Source organism: Pteropus vampyrus, unplaced genomic scaffold (genome assembly GCF_000151845.1).
Source record: "Pteropus vampyrus isolate Shadow unplaced genomic scaffold, Pvam_2.0 Scaffold67, whole genome shotgun sequence".
NCBI lineage: Eukaryota > Metazoa > Chordata > Mammalia > Chiroptera > Pteropodidae > Pteropus > Pteropus vampyrus.
In genome coordinates, this window is record NW_011888848.1 from 7,929,579 (window position 1) to 7,945,709 (window position 16,131).

At 36.6% G+C, this 16,131-nt stretch overlaps 1 pseudogene; it reads right to left on the bottom strand.

The window, feature by feature from the left end:
* Nucleotides 1-15,342: 15,342 nt before the first annotated feature.
* LOC111740720 lies at nucleotides 15,343-15,462 on the bottom strand (annotated as a pseudogene).
* Nucleotides 15,463-16,131: the final 669 nt, after the last annotated feature.

Below are 16,131 nucleotides of genomic sequence, written 5' to 3' on the forward strand. Positions count from 1 at the left end.
GTCTTGCAGCAATATCAAGGAGCAGCTCTAGGGCCCTAGGAGAGGCAGTTATTTAGTAGTGTAAAAAGGAAACCAGAAGCACCTGCATGTCTAAATGTTTAGGCTACAAGCCAGGTTACCACCTGTTTAGACTCATTCTAAGGTATTGAGGGAAACAACATTCCATTTCATCTGGATTTCATCATGAATGTCTTCATAATAAAAGCAGAGCTACTCAAAGAAATAGTTTTACAACATCAGAGTCCAGATGGATTCTTTTGCCTCATTTTAGGGAGTTTTTCTAGCCAAGATTCTTAGGTAATGTCTGAGACAACCCTCTCTTGCAATCAAAGTCTGTATTTTGGTTTGGGAATGGTAACTGGAGAGGGGTTCCATTCAACCTGCCCACTGTCAGCTGTAAAATTGCCAACTATCAGTTGTAAAAAAGAACATATTGACAACGCCATTTGACTTGGCTGCCTCAAAACTGTCATTTCGAAATTTTATTACCAAGCATTGTGTGCAACCAATGTCCCTGAGTATTATAATATTTTTGTTCCCACTCATCCTTCATCCATTCACTGAGACACCCTCTTTCTGAACCTGGTCTACCCCTCAGCCTGAAGTAGATTAAGGCAGGAAGTTGGAGGAGGGAGTTTTACACATTACTTGGTAATGGAATATATGTCAGTTGCATTACTTAAAAAAAAAAATAGCTGAAAGTTTACTGGCTTATTTTGGGGGCCCTATCACAATATCTCTAACTCAAAATAGCTGCATAAAAATGTCACAGACTGTGAACTATTCAAAAACACTAAGAAAAACTCCAGATAAAGCAGTGGTATTTCTCTTGATAACTGTGAGTAATCAGAAGATTAGTCCAAGAGACACAAGGGGAATTTGTGCCCAAAGAGAGCTATCTACCTTACATTCTTGTGTGTTCTATTCTGTTTTAAGAAAACACTATAAAGTTGTAAAGATGGTACTCCAGGAAGCCTTAGAAATTCATGGGAGACTATAAGGACCATGCAATAACTTTGCCTTTCATCTCAGGCTCACAGAATGCCTTAGGAATTTAATCAGTGGGATCTATGCACATATATGAATCTTGGATGTCCTTGCTTTGTGACTCTTTTCATAACTCATAACAATGTAAGTATGGAAAAAGCCAAGAGTAGGAAGTGAGCTATATATAAAATGCTTTTGTCTGTCAATTGCAGGTAATATGTGGGGGCAGAATTAGAAGGAATGACATATCAGCTGAAAGGGAAAAGACAGCTAATTTCATTAACCTACTTCCATGGAACCAGTTATGTTTTTCAGTTTTCCTACTGCGAGGTTAAAGGAAGCAAGGGGATGATCCTGCTGGGAGGCTCTTCTGAAAAAGAAAGAAAAAGAAAAAGGGACTGGTGATGGCAGGTGTGAGGGAGTATGCGATAAAAAAGCATCCCCTTAATAAAACTGAAGGCAGTGCCCATAAAAATACGTAACCATTACTGGAAACAATAACTTCCACCTTTTCATACGTCTAGACAAACGTTAATAAGCTTCTCTAATTAAAAATGTTTCTGTTACTTGAAACAAGCATAGTACATTTTTTAAAAAACTCGTCACTTATTTGCGCCAAACCCGTCCATCAGCTTTTCCAAATATTAGTATAATTATACTCCTCTCCCGGATATACAGAAAATTATATATAATGAAAAGATCATCTGGAAATGTTAGGGATTCAATAACACGTAACCCAATCCTTAAGCACTATTTCCAGTTGCTTATATATAAATCCAATATGCCAGTATTTTCCAACGGAACTTCTCTGAAGATGGCTATGTTTTGGATCTGCACTATCCGATACAGTAACCACTAATTGCATGCGACTCTCGAATTCTTAAAATGTGGATGGTGAAACTGAAAAAGCGAATTTTTTATTTTAATTATTTAAATTTAAATGGTCACATGAGGCCAATGGGCATCGTCTAACTATTGCCTTGTTACTTTGCAGTTCTTTTCATATTAACTATGATTGATAGGGGGAAGAAGTTGTCAGAAATACAAGGAAGTGTACAAAAGTTTGCTATCTTTAATGCACAAACATTTTGGAAAATGAATAAAAAGTAACAAAATCCAAAGGAAAAGTGGACAAACTAGATGAGATGAATAGTCAATTCTCAAGAAAAAAAAATTACGATAGATGTTTAGAAAAAAAAATTCTTTAATTTCACAGTTGATAAAAATAAAAAAAAATTTAAATGAGACATTTTGTTATTAAAGTTGGCAAAGATTAACAAATGATTAAAAACAATATTGATGTCTATGAGCATTTACACTAGAACTTGGACAATTTTTCAGCATGGTTTGGCAGTGTGCATCAAAACGTTAGAAACAATCTTTATCTGATCTGATAATTACATTTTTGGTGGGGTTTTTTTGGTGAAGAAATAATCGGATGTGCAAAAAAAAAGTGTATATGAAAGTCTCAGCAGTTTGTGATAGTGAAAATCCAGGAAAAAGACTTGAAGTTTATGTTTATAAAATAATGAAATCTTCAAGTAAATTAAGATATATTATACATATATTAACTGAAAAAAGTCTGGAAGAATATTCATCAAAATGTCAAAAGTAGTTTTTACTGTGCTATGGGATACAGGCAATTTTTTAAATGTTTTCCTCATTAGGTATAAATTATTTTGTGAGTCATAAACCATAAATTCTCTTTTTCAAACATATAGAGGGAAATCTTGCCTTTGTTACTCTTTCCCCTGACGGTGGAAACCGTCACTGAAATGTGGAAAGATTTTTCAAATTGGTCTTTAATCATATGGTCCCACATAAGGGCTTGGCTTACAAAATGTTGTTTAGAGCAACACTTCTGAAACTTTAATATACGTACTAGTCACCCTAGAATCTTGTTAAAATGAAGATTCTGCTTCGGTAGGGCTGGGTTAGGACCTCAGAAGCTGTATTTCATGCAAGTGTCCACCTGATGATGCTAATGCTGCAGGTGTGTAATCTATACACCCAGTTGCAAAGATTTCAGCGAAGTATAGTTAATCGCCAACCACAATTTGCCACTCTGGAGCCGTGTCATTTCCATTCCGATTCTCTAAGATATTTCTTCTGTTGAAATGTGAACTTTATAAGCATACCCATTTAAAGCTTCATGTTGGCTTAAAATGGCCTCCTCCGCTGGTTTGTATTTATTTTATAAACCACTGTAGACTTCTAGTGTTTGACCTCATTACATATTACAGTCTCCTGGGGAGCTTTTTCTGCTCATGAAGTCAATCTAATATTCTAACTTGACATGACAAGTTTGTCAACAACTATTCTAGAGAGAATAAAGAGAATATCTGGGAAGATAAGCTCATCAATATATGAGTAACGGCAAAGCCATAACTGGCTCACTTTTCTCTCAGATAACCAAATGCTTCTCAGGATCATAAATGATCCTGTACCTCAGCATTATCCAATAAAAATATAATGCAAGCCATGTATATTTTTAAATTTCCTGGTAGCCACATTAAGTTTCAAAACAAATAGGTAAAACTCATTTAAAAAATAAATTTTATTTAACCCTATATCTCCAAAATGTTATTTTTCAACATGTAACCAATATAAAGAAATACTGAGATATTTTATATTCATCTTTTCATATGAAATATTGGAAATCCAGTGTGAATCCTACATGCACAGCACATCTCCATTCAGACTAGCCACATGTCAAGTACTTAGTAGTCTACATGGCTATTGGCTGGCATCTTGGACAATATACCTACAAATTCCACTTGAGAAGATGTCTACTTTTGAAAAAATTGAGACTGCACGAACTCAAAGCCGGTTCTGTCTACTAAGCGAGTTTGGCCTTGCGCCTAACTTGTCCTTATTTTCTACCATAGTCTCCACGTAGAACGAAGTTTCTAACATCTCAGAGCCTATTTTTTTCTATGCTTTATCCTCTAGTTACAGTGTGAGGTGCAGTATGCAAGTGTTGTTTCCAAAGTTACTCTTACTTCCTCAAACTTCAAATATAATATGAAATATTTTTCTGTGAGGACTCATTAGGCCAATGCTACACAATCAGAATCAAGAAAGCTGCCTGTGGAAAATTTAGCACTCTGAATACAAATCAGATGAATTTGAATGGACTAAAAAAAATGAATGGACTAAATAATGAGTAAGACGTATTTCCACTTTTAAATTTCAAATTAATATGTCTCTTATGGTCAAGAGCTCAAAATTTTAATAAGTGAGGTAATGCTAACACAGAGCACTGTTAATAAAATGACTGACATTCCGAATCTTGACCTGAATGGTACATGTTCCCCAGTTTAATCCTATTAAAGCTAGTCTATTGTTTGCGTACATTGTGTAGATTGTTTTTAAATGCATTGGCCACACCACCTCTGCCAATACTCCCAACCAACTACAAAGTGGAAAAAGTAGAAAAGGTACCAAGCCTTTAATATTAAGAGAGTTTAGACCTCTACCTTATTGTTGTTCTAGAGAAAAAGCCCCCAAATTGTAAGGTTTTCTATTTCAGCACTTTATGAAAAGATAACTCTAGAGATTTACTTTCAGTAGATGTGTCATCTTTCTTACCTAAACCAATGCATTGCCATCTCTTCATTCTTTATCACACCAGCTCCTGGGTAAAACCAAAAGATATCATAAAGAAAAAGGGGACTCAATTAACTGCTTGATGCTAAAATCTTCTATAAACCTATAAGATACAGAAATCTCACTAGCAAACCCCTCACCATCCGCTTTCCCCCAGTAGAATGAGCACCCAAGGAACAAAGAAGTTACCTCTCAGGTATCTCTGGCCAACAATATGCTGCGCACTGGGGTACCCAAAGTGAGCATAAAGGTGTGCCACATGGAAATGGAAGCTCTGTGAATACAGCCAGATGTAAAGCAGAGAGATCATAGTTCCCATTATGACCAGGAGCTGTGGAAAAAAGGGGAATGGGGTGGGGAGGGAACAAAAGTGTGAGGATTTACTTCGGATATGGTCCAGATGGGGGAGGAATGAGTATATTCTATGAGAAAGGCATTTCAGGATGGGGTGCATATGACTTAAAGATGATGTATGTCCTTTACAGGTCTCTGTTGGAAAAAGAATATTTACTGTCACTAGTCTCGCAGGAAGAGGGAGAGACAGAGAGAGAAAGGACAGATGCCACTTATTTTTAGTCATTCTGATATATACTTTTCCTGGGTGATGCAAGATAACTGTATTGAGTAATTAGCTAGGGTTGGATGCTGACCAATAGGATCTTGAAAATTTATAAAAAGGGGGTGAGGGAACATAGGCAGTAGCAAAGGAGGAAGTAGAAAAAAGAATTAATGTGTTTGCTGTTTGGCCAGAAACAAAGATAGAGAAGGAGGTTCCTGTCTTCCTCTGCCACAGTCTGGCCCATTTTCCTGATACCTCGGCTGTTTCTACAAATAGAAAACCTTCAGACAGCACTTTCAGCTCCTTCCCTAAAAAGGCCCAGGTGAGCCAGTGGATCTCCAGAAGACAAAGGAAGGTGAGAACTCTCATCCCAGATCGTAGCTGTGTTAGTTTGCTAGGGCTGTTATAACAAAGTATGACAAACTGGGTGGCTTACACAACAGAAATTTATTTTCTCACAATCTGGAGCTAGATGTTCCAGATCAAGATGTCAGCAGGTTTGGATGTGGTAGGCAGCCTCTAAAATAGCTCCCAGTGATCACGGATGACTGCTATTTACACTCCCCTTGAGTGTAGGCTGAACCTTGTGACTCACTTCTAGCCAATAGAATACCAGAGAGAAAGGATGTCATCAGGTCCAGCTGTGTAATTTGTAGGGCCCAGTGAAAAATGAAACCACAGAGCCCTTTGTTCAAATATTATTGGGAATATCAAGATGGCAACAACACAGTATTTAAACCAGTATGGGGCCTTTTTAGGCACAGGGCTCTGTACAAATTGAACATGTCACACACCCATGAAGCTAGCCCCGGATGTTACTTCTGAAATTAGATTATTTTAAAAAGTGGCATCTGTCCTCTCTCTCTCTGTCTCTCTCTCTCCCTGCGAGAACCTCAAAATGTGGTCTCGTTTCTTATTTAGATGTAATGAGTTAACATGACATCATACTGGGTTAGCATGGGCCCTAAATCTAGTGATTGATGGCCTTCTAAGAAGGCCATGTAAACTCACAGACATAGGAAAAAGCGCCATGTGATGACAGAGGCAGAGACTAGAGTGGCACTCCTATAAGCCAAGGAATGCCAAGGATCACCTGAGCCACCAAAAGAAGAGAAAGAGAGGAGCATGGAACAGATTCTCCCTATGAGCCTCCAGAAAGAACAAAACTGCCAAAGACTTGATTTTGGATATATGGCCTCCTGAACTGTGAGACAATAAATTTTTGTTTTCTAGCTACTCAGTTTGTTACAGCAGCCTTCGGAAATGAATACATCTTCTAAAGCAAAGGTCGGTCAGACCTTTTGTCTATTATAAAATATTTGGACTCCCAAATCTTAGGATTCGTGTCCTGTAATGCAACCTACTACATGTGCAGGTGTCACTTGACTCTTTTGGCATCACCCTGTGGGAACTGGAGCTCAAGGACCTGGTACAAATGCTGATACTCTGGCTACTGCTGTTGCTATAATAAACTGTCCCTTATCTCTGATCCAGCAGTGTCATGTCTCCTGCCAACATCCAAAGAACTGACAGGTTAATCTGCGAGATTGTAAATAGAGTAAGCTGGATCTAAAGAGTAAGATAAATGGAAGAATCAAGGATAACCTCAAGGCTTATGACCCAAGCAATGGATGAATAGTGGTTCTATGTCCTGAGATGGGACAAACTATGGGAAAAAGAGGTATTTCCTTCTGTGCTGCGTGTGCCCTAATTGTACCCTGAACATATTGAAAGCTCCATGTAATTAAATCATCACCAGTAGTTCACCTAATTATTCTAACGCTCAGCTTACATATCTCTATTTTGTCTTCCAAACATCATGAGTTTGTTTGCTAAAATTCAAAAGCAACATATCTATATCTAGTTAATGATATCTCTACCACAGTTATTAATTTTATTTAAAAAGATGAGATTTGTTAACTGTAATTTTGTTTGAGAGTGCTGCTGGCTCCATATATTCACTACTTCCTTTTCCTAAGTATTTACAACCTGTCTTAATATCACTCTTTCTGATTACTCTGATCACTAAAATCATGATTAATAAAACAAAAAAAATTCACTTAAAGTTGCTGTGGGAAGTGGCTTTGGCTTTTTTTTTTTTTTTAACCTTCATCAGTGATATTTGTTGCCAATGAATTGTGCTAGTTTGAGATCCAATAGAAAAAGATCATGTTATATTCAATGGGGCTGTACAAACTCCAGCTGTAGCAGCTCTGTGATTTATCATATAATCCTCTTGAGTTCTTCTCTTCTCCTTCTATCTTTCCTTCGTCTTCTCACCTTTTCCCCCCTGACCTCTCATCCTTTCTCACATGGAGATGTCAGTGAGTCCAGAGTCCAAGCAAGACCAGGAGTAAGGGGGTGGTGAACAGAGGAGGCCACTGAGTGGTTAGAAAATGGATTACAATGAGAAAACAAGTTAACGACTGAATATATATGAAAATGTATTGAAGATAATGGAAACCAACTGAAAACCAACTTTTCTTACTAACCGAAAAGGAATATACAATGTATGAAGAGCAGGCTAGAAGAAAGAACTCCAAGACATAGGATTAAATTTAAAGTTTCAGCATGAAATCAAATTTAAAACACACACGCATATGCACAAAGATGGAAATAGTATAATTGTTTGCATGTGTACACACACATGCGTATGCATATATACATACATAAATTTCCTAGCTCTCGCCACTAAAAAGTCCTAAATGCAATAATACCTCAATAGCAATAAGAACATGGAGCACCCCAATCTTCATTTCTAAATACTGTCTTCTACTAAAAGAAACCATGTCTTCTTCAAGAAATGGCAAATTCTGGGACTGGAATATGGAATGAGCAAAATGTGCCTGGAGAATCTTGTTAGTCCTGAAAGTAACATTCAGTGAACGATGGGGACATGTAAAAAGGACACAGAAGCCAGCTTTAAAGAGCTCCCACTAACTGGCCGGAGCTGGGGCAATTTCTGCATCACAATAAATAATGAAATTAAAAAACACAAAATAAAATTGGAATCCATGAGTCCATACTGAAATAAACAAGCAAACAAGAGGGAGAAGGGAAAGCTCTTGCTTAAAGTAGAATATGAACTAATAAATGTAAAGGGAATGATGCAAATAAGAAATACTATTTGGCAGCCCACAGTGTGATGGGTGATTCAGACTGGAATCATTAATAAATACTAAGGCTACTATGGAACACTTGATGAGGAATAAGCTGTTAGTATAAAATCTTAGAGTCTCTGCCTCCAGATGTTGATTGGTTATCATAAAATCCAGTAGCGGAACAGATCGACATGTGTAGTTTCAGAGTACAGCATCATTTCTTGATATTCTTGCCAAGAATGCAAGGCTTTTGTCTGGTCATAAGAAAACAGACATACTTCAGTTTAGGATCACCCTAAAGAATAAAAGTCATGTGTTCTTTAAAACTCAGGGACTTCAGAGAGAGTGTAAGATTAAAACTGTACAAGAATGAAAGACTTTCAAGAGACAAAACCACTAAATGTGATGCAAGTTCCTGAACAGATACTAGACTGAAAGGGAAAAAGAAACATTGTTGGGTCCATTAGCAAAATGTGAATGAACTCTGTGGAGCCAACAGCAGTGTTCTGTCAATGCTAATATTCTTGTTGGCTGCATTTTCTGTTGTTACAGTAGCAGAGAATTCCAGTTTCAGGGAGGTATACACTGGAACATTTAAGGGGTAGTGGGGCATCACGTCGCCGAGGAGAAAGAGAAAAGAGGGAGAGAACAAATGCAGTAAAACGTAACAGATCACCCAACCAGATGCCAGGAAAACAAGAGTTTTGCTCTATTCTGGCAATGTTTCTATAGGTTTGAAACTAATTTTTTAAAAAATTATTGGAAAAAGCAATATCATGATTTTTTTAAGTTAATAATAATATTTTATATATATATGTATATATATGGTCTATTAATCCCATATGCAAGCTTTTTCTGATCCTAAATACATAATTCGCTTTAGCCAAAAAATATATATATTGGCTAACCTACAGAGAGCAGCTAGGCCTTTTCACCATCTGCATACCCAAAGGGCAATACTGATAAAGAAATGAAAGTTAAATAGTTTTGCTTTGTCACTGTCATTTGTAATTCTATACCATCAGCTCAAAGCAGTGAGTCTATGCCTTTCTCCAAAATAAATTTCTGAGCATTTTTATTGTCTTTTCCAATTTTAATAGCCTCTATATTATTCCCGTAAGCACATAAATGTTATTTTCTTATTTTAATGTTAAATGTTTATTAAATGTTACTGTCATTTTCCTTTATTGTATGATGCTTCAGGGTTGTTTTTTACACACGTCCTTCTTTTATCTGGGTTCATTGGCAAATGCCTTATGTAAATATCAATCTCTTGAGAGAATGCTTTATCTTCTTTCTTTTTTAGACCATTCACTGATTGAAAAAAAAAATGAGCCAGGCAGTATGCTAGATATTAGGGGTGAACAAAAACAAGAGCAAAAACGTCTATAGCTTATGATACGGGAGACAGATGTTAAACAAATAATAAAATATGCAAGTAAAATTATAACCGTGGTGGGTACTAGATTGAAACCATATAATAGGGAGGTTGATTTCTTCAAGTCTTTGTATCAAAAAGTAAGAGTTAGTTTTGGTAAGTTGAGCCTGGAGAAGGAGACAGAGGGCAAGCTAGGAAAAGCTTTGATCAAAGGCCATTTTAAAGATTTTGGTCTTCATTTTAAGAGCGACAGGAAGTCTCTGGAATGTTAATGGTCAGAGTCGATGAGGAGTGTGGGGAACACAATCATTTTGTTTCAAAAAAATAACTCTTTAGTTAAGTTTAGAGCTAAAGCCTCCAAAGTGGAGTTCACAAGGTGGTCCACCAAGGAGCAAGAAAGGTATTTGAATTTCTCTTAAGATATTATATTAAAAACTTAAGCTTTACTAATATTTAACCCAGGGATTCACTTAGTCTGTAGTCATATGCTTAGTCAGGTGGTCATATGCTCCTCAGGGCAGTTGAGATTAACCTAAGGAAAGTATGATTATTCCACAATATTGATGGGAGAACCATCCATGCATTCCCATATTAGCTTTGTTTGTTTATGTATGCCACATTAAGCATATTTATGGACATAATGCTGGTTTAACTGAAATAATCTTTGTAAAGACACCACAATCTTTAAAAGACTCCTGTAAAAAAAAAAAAAAAAGAGCCTGAAGTTAACACTAACATTGTAAGGCTTAGTGATCAAGCACTCATCTCAGGTTTCTGACTTGCATGACTCTGGTCACTGGAATAAGAGGGCCAGGTTTGGGTGTGTTGTGGAGGAGAGGGTGCAGGCGTTCACGACTTTGGTTTGGACCATGTTGGGCTTAAAGAAGTGCTGTTGAATATGGATATCAGGAATTTGACAGATGTCTAGACTAAACATTTGAGTCATCTCGGTAAAGGTGGTTAATTTAGGTTATGTGGGCTTTAATGAAATATTAACTTTAAACATCAAAATTTTAATTTTTGAAAGCCTCATATCTCTATGATCTGTCTTCCCTTATCGTCAATAATTAGAATTCTGTATTTACTCTGGAGTTTTAAGTTATCCTTTCTAAAGTTAAGGGAAAATGTTTGGAAGCTTCAAGATGAGCTCACAGTATTTTTTTAATTCAGTAATGTATTAACAATTTTTTTAATGAGAGCTTGTTTAAAAGAAGCATTTGAAATCAACTGTTTCACTTTTAAAGTATGAAATTTTCAAACATACAGAAAAATAAAGTAGATACCCATGCACCCACCAGCCATATTTGGTAGGCATATATTTTGCCATATTTGTGTCAGATTTTTTGAAAGAACTGAAGTATTGTAAAAATAAAAATACATCTACCCTCATCTCTTCCCCCCTCTCTTCCCAGAGGTAATAACTAAGCCTGCATTAAGCGTGCAACATTCTAATAAATATTTCTAAGGGTGAATGAGTTCATTTTACCTATATCGACAAGGATAAATCTTAAACATAAATGTTAAGGAAAAAAGGAAGTCCTGAGTTATTTTAGTATTTCACATATTTAATGAAAATAATATTTAACTACAAACATCAAATTGCTTTACTCTTAGAATTTTTTTGATGCATATGGTGTGTGTGTATATCAACAATAATGAGAAGTCAGAAATTATCTTAAAATTGCAGCTTGTTTGGTAGAAATCTGTTAAAACATGAAATTCATTAAAGGAAAAATCATTTTAAAAGGACCTTAGCGATGATAAGACTAGAATCATTTCTAGTTTGGGACATATGCCTGATTACTTAATATTTCAGTCCCTGACTATGGTCAATTCTGTAAATTTGATGACACAATTTGTGTTAAACTCCGTGGTTACAAAATAAACATATGATCCAGACCTTGCTCTCAAGCATTTCAAAATTGTAGAGCCGAGATACAAGCAAATCGTGAAACAGTATGATAAGCTCTTTAATAAAGACGCAGAAAGTACAAAGTTCCGAGGGAGAGGATGATATCTCATTCTACCCAGTGGATTTCTTCCAAAAGACAACAACATTTTTTGCCTAGAGAACAGTTAACATATACAATTGCAGTGCTATTTATTAACTGGTTTTCGAGGCACAGAGAAGATCCTGCATTGGATATAGAATGTTGTCGTCCTTCCTTCAAAGTAGAGCTTAGACATAGTCCCTTCAGTTTCATGTTATAGATAAATGAGTTGGAGAGCTCTCAGATTTTGTGTAAGATAAGTGAATAATTTTCATTTAAAAAGAAACCAAATTATGAATAACCACTAAAGCCTATATTAAGGCTTATTATTATTATGATTGAAATATACATTTTGTTATTACTTAACTAAATATATATCAGTTTTATTGTCAATGCTTAGCTTTAACATAAATTACAAACTGATATATACAGTTGAACATGGTTCTGATTAAGCATCTAAAATCCTTTTAACTCTCAATCGTATAACCTCTATTTAGGTGTAGCAGGGCACCAGAGTGTCCAGTGAACATTTTAAGCAGTTCGTTCCAAATATTGTGATTACATTAGCAACAGACTTAACATCTCTTTTAAATTCTCTTAAATTCCCGATGGCTTGCCTAGATCCAGGTCCTAAAAGGCTCACTCTCTACGTTACCTGATATTGTCACCCAGGAGGCAGTAGGCCAGATGAAAGAGCAATAGAGGAGAAGGGAAAGGGCGAGAAAAGAGGGGACAGGTAGGGACAAAAGGTGGGAAGAAAGAAGGAAAAGAAGAAAAGGAAAAGGACTTAGAGCTAAATATATTTGAGCGAGAACATCGACTGGGCCATTTTTTAATTTGTACAATTATTTAATTTCTGAGAGTAAGTTTTCTCTGTAAAACAGGGATAATACCACTTTCCCATTCAGACTCTTTAAAGAGGGAAGGAAAAGAGTACATACAAATTATTTAGTTTAGTGCCTCACAAATGGCGGGCCCTTCAAAATAACTATTATTTATTATGACCTTTATCTTTATACAGCCCTGAAGTATTAGCAAGTAAAATAGAATCAGGAAAGCCTTCCAGATGAAAGAAATTCATACATAAGGCTGGAACTGTCGACACATGGGACATGTACAGACAGACCTGGATTCTTGCTCTGCTCCTAGCCATTTACTAGTTACATGACTTTGGACGAGTTAACTTTTCTGAACTTCATCTATTTAATTTGTTAAGTGGAGAAGATAATGTTAACCACTTTAGCGAATTTGAAAATTAAATGAGATAACACAAAAAGCCCTCTGCACAGCGCATAACATATAATGAGTATTCAGTAGTAATTACCTAGCTCTGGGCACTTCATTCTTCAAATCACCTCATGACCTGTGGAGATTTGTGTTTAATACCAAATTTGCCATAATGGCTTTTGTAATCTTGAACAAATCAGTATATTTCTGGGCCTCAGTTTCCTCATTTAAAAAAATAAGTGAAAAAATAAGATAAATTATATGACCCATTAAGCTAAGAGAGGGATTAAATGAGAAAACATATGCAAACTCGCACATATCATAAAGTCTATACAAATATAAGATGGCATTTGATGATGTCGTAGGAGAGGAAAAAGTTTTCTTCCACCCTCTTAGGTTCTCTGGCTGGGTCTGAAACTGACAGACAGATTAACAGGGGAAAAGCATACATATTTATTTAATATGTTTATTTGACGCAGGAGCCTTCATAAGGAAATAAAGACCCAAAGAGTGTTTTACACTCGGTTTGATGAAAAGTGGACATTCGTGGAGAAATACAATAGGACAAAGGGTAGTGAACTGGGGGGAAGTGAGCAAGGCCTGTTTGTTCAGATTCTTGTCAGTATCCCACGGTCTTGAAGATAAGGATGCTCCTTTCCTGCGGGTATACCAAGGGTACCTCTCACATGAGGGGCTTCTGATCTACTTCAGGGAGAGGGGTTGAGAAAGGTCAGAGAGATGTTTCTTCTTCTGCCTTTTTCTCAAACTCTTTCAACTTAAAATTTTCAATATGCCATGGTGCCATGTTTTAGGGTAGCCTATCCTGAACCCCATCAAGGCTAACTACTCATTTCTTAAACCCCCTTTTCTCTTGATATATATGATATAGTCTTCTCCTGCTCCCCTGTAAATGTCAATGCTCCCTCAGATTTCATTATCAAACTTTCTCTAACCTGTTTCAATTGGACACTTTCCTCCTATGACCTCAATTCACATAGCTTCAGATATCACCTATGTGTGAATGATACCCAAGTATCTATTTCCAGAGCAAATACCTCTTTTGTGCTCCTGATTTAAATCCCCCACTTAAATATCGCACACATAAATAAAATTCAACTTGTCTAAAATTAAATTCCCTATCCTCTCCCTTACAACCCACCCCTCCTCATGTCTCCTACATTTAATCAATCCCAAGTCATGTCTAATCAGACTCCTAATGTCTCTCATGCATTCACTTTTCTCCTTCCCCACAGTCACAGACTTAATTCACCTGAATTACTCAGCACTCCTGATCCTCTCCCCAGACCCAGCCTTAAGCCCTCCAATCCATTCTGTAGACCACCACCAGTGTGTAAGATGACCCTCCTTTCTTCCAAAGCAACATGTACTCACCTCTGTTGCATTATCAACAATACCCACACACACACACACCCACGCACATTTTATAAGTTCCACAAAGGAAAGGTTGTTTTGTTTCTTTTCATTTATTTCTGCAATCCCAGTACCCATCTAACCGGGTCATATACTGTAGCTCTTTTACTATTTGAATGAATGAGTTTGAGTGGAGTAGAACTTGAACTTAATTTATAAAACTTATTGATTATCTCTAGTTTGCCCTTAGCTTCAATTCTTAAAGAAAACCAATTTAGGATATTCAAGTATTTATTGAGAAATATTAAAAACATAAATACATTGGGAATTTATAAAAGCAAAATAGCTTAAACTTACTAAGAAAACTAAATATAAGCTGAGATAACAGTTTTGAATTTGCCTTTGTGGTGCCTCAGTGATTGTTATTAGTTCGAACTGACAATCAGACCCACAAAGTCGTAAATAGGCTTTAATCTAATACTATGTTTGCTCAGCTTTATAAACGCAACAGGACAGGAAATACAGTAAGTACAGTCTCCACATCTCATCAGGAGGCCCAGAAATCACCCTTACCCTCAGCTTGCAGGGCTGCCGCAGAGAAGGTGTGTGTGGTCAAAGGCCACAGTGAAGCTACCCTTGATTAACTGTTTGAGTCACATCAGCCTAAAGCCTGCCTACTAACTCAAATTCCCCAGCCCAGGAGCAGAGGCACAGACTAAAGGTAAATAAAGCAAATAGACACAACATTCCACATATTATATTAACTCTGAATTGGCCAAGGAAATGGACAGACATTCCTAGGCAGGCCTGATTCTCTCAAGTCTGATGTTAACCCTGTACTCGCAGCCTGCTATCCTTTCATGTCCTCAGCTCTAATGACAGACTTGGTCTTCGAGTTAGAAGAGAAGGCTACTAGCGGTGCCTGTAATCCTCATGTAAGAAGCAAATTCTAGTAACTGTAGCACTTTAAAAATCATGTCAGTAGTAAAAAAAAAAAAAAAAAAAATTACATTTTGTTTGTTGGTGTTTTGTTTTGTTTTTCAGGCGAGGCAACCCTTGGTTGACCTCACAGATTGCAAGGACCTTGTCAGTTTATAATCCCTTATTTTTTATCTTTTATGCCTACAGCACCTGGTCTTCCTAAGGTGGTCTCCCATCCAAGTACTAACCAGGCCCCATCCTGCTTAGCTTCCAAGATCAGACATGATCCGGCTTGTTCAGGGTAGCATGACCATAGACTTGCTGGGGTTTTTTATGGCCAAAAGAGTGCCACTGTTATTTGAGACCACTTCAGTATTAGGGATGTGGTGCAGCTTTCACACAAGGGATTTATTTTGTTTACCTTTCTCTCTCTCAAGAATTGAATTATTTCCTTATCGTAAATTTTGTGGATGCGTTTCTAAACTATTTAATAGGTATTTAGTCAGGCCACCTCACAGAAATTTTCATAAAAGATAATTTCATATTAGAATTATAAAAAGGATAATTCCATATCAATTGCCTCTTTAGTCACAGGCATTTTGTGACATGGTTCGCCACTAGTTCTCTGCGAAAATCCAGCTCCTTCATAATTCTCAGACCATTGGTTAAATATGGTGCAATAAACATATATATTTATGTATGCTCCCTCCTGAAACCTCACTAAATTGGCAGGAAACCAATGAGAAAGAGAAAGTGAACAAGAAGATAAAAGAGAATTAGAGCATCTTTCCAAGAAATGTGACTTTTGAATAATAGGAGTTCCATAAAGGAATCAGAGAAAATGAAGAAAATTATCAAGCAAATCATTTGAGAAAAGGTCCCAGAACTGAAAAACTTAGTTTCCAGATTGCAAGGTCACATCATGATGAAAGAAGATGTCTAGCACAATAGAAAGAAAAAATTCAGTAAATGCATATCACTGAGAAA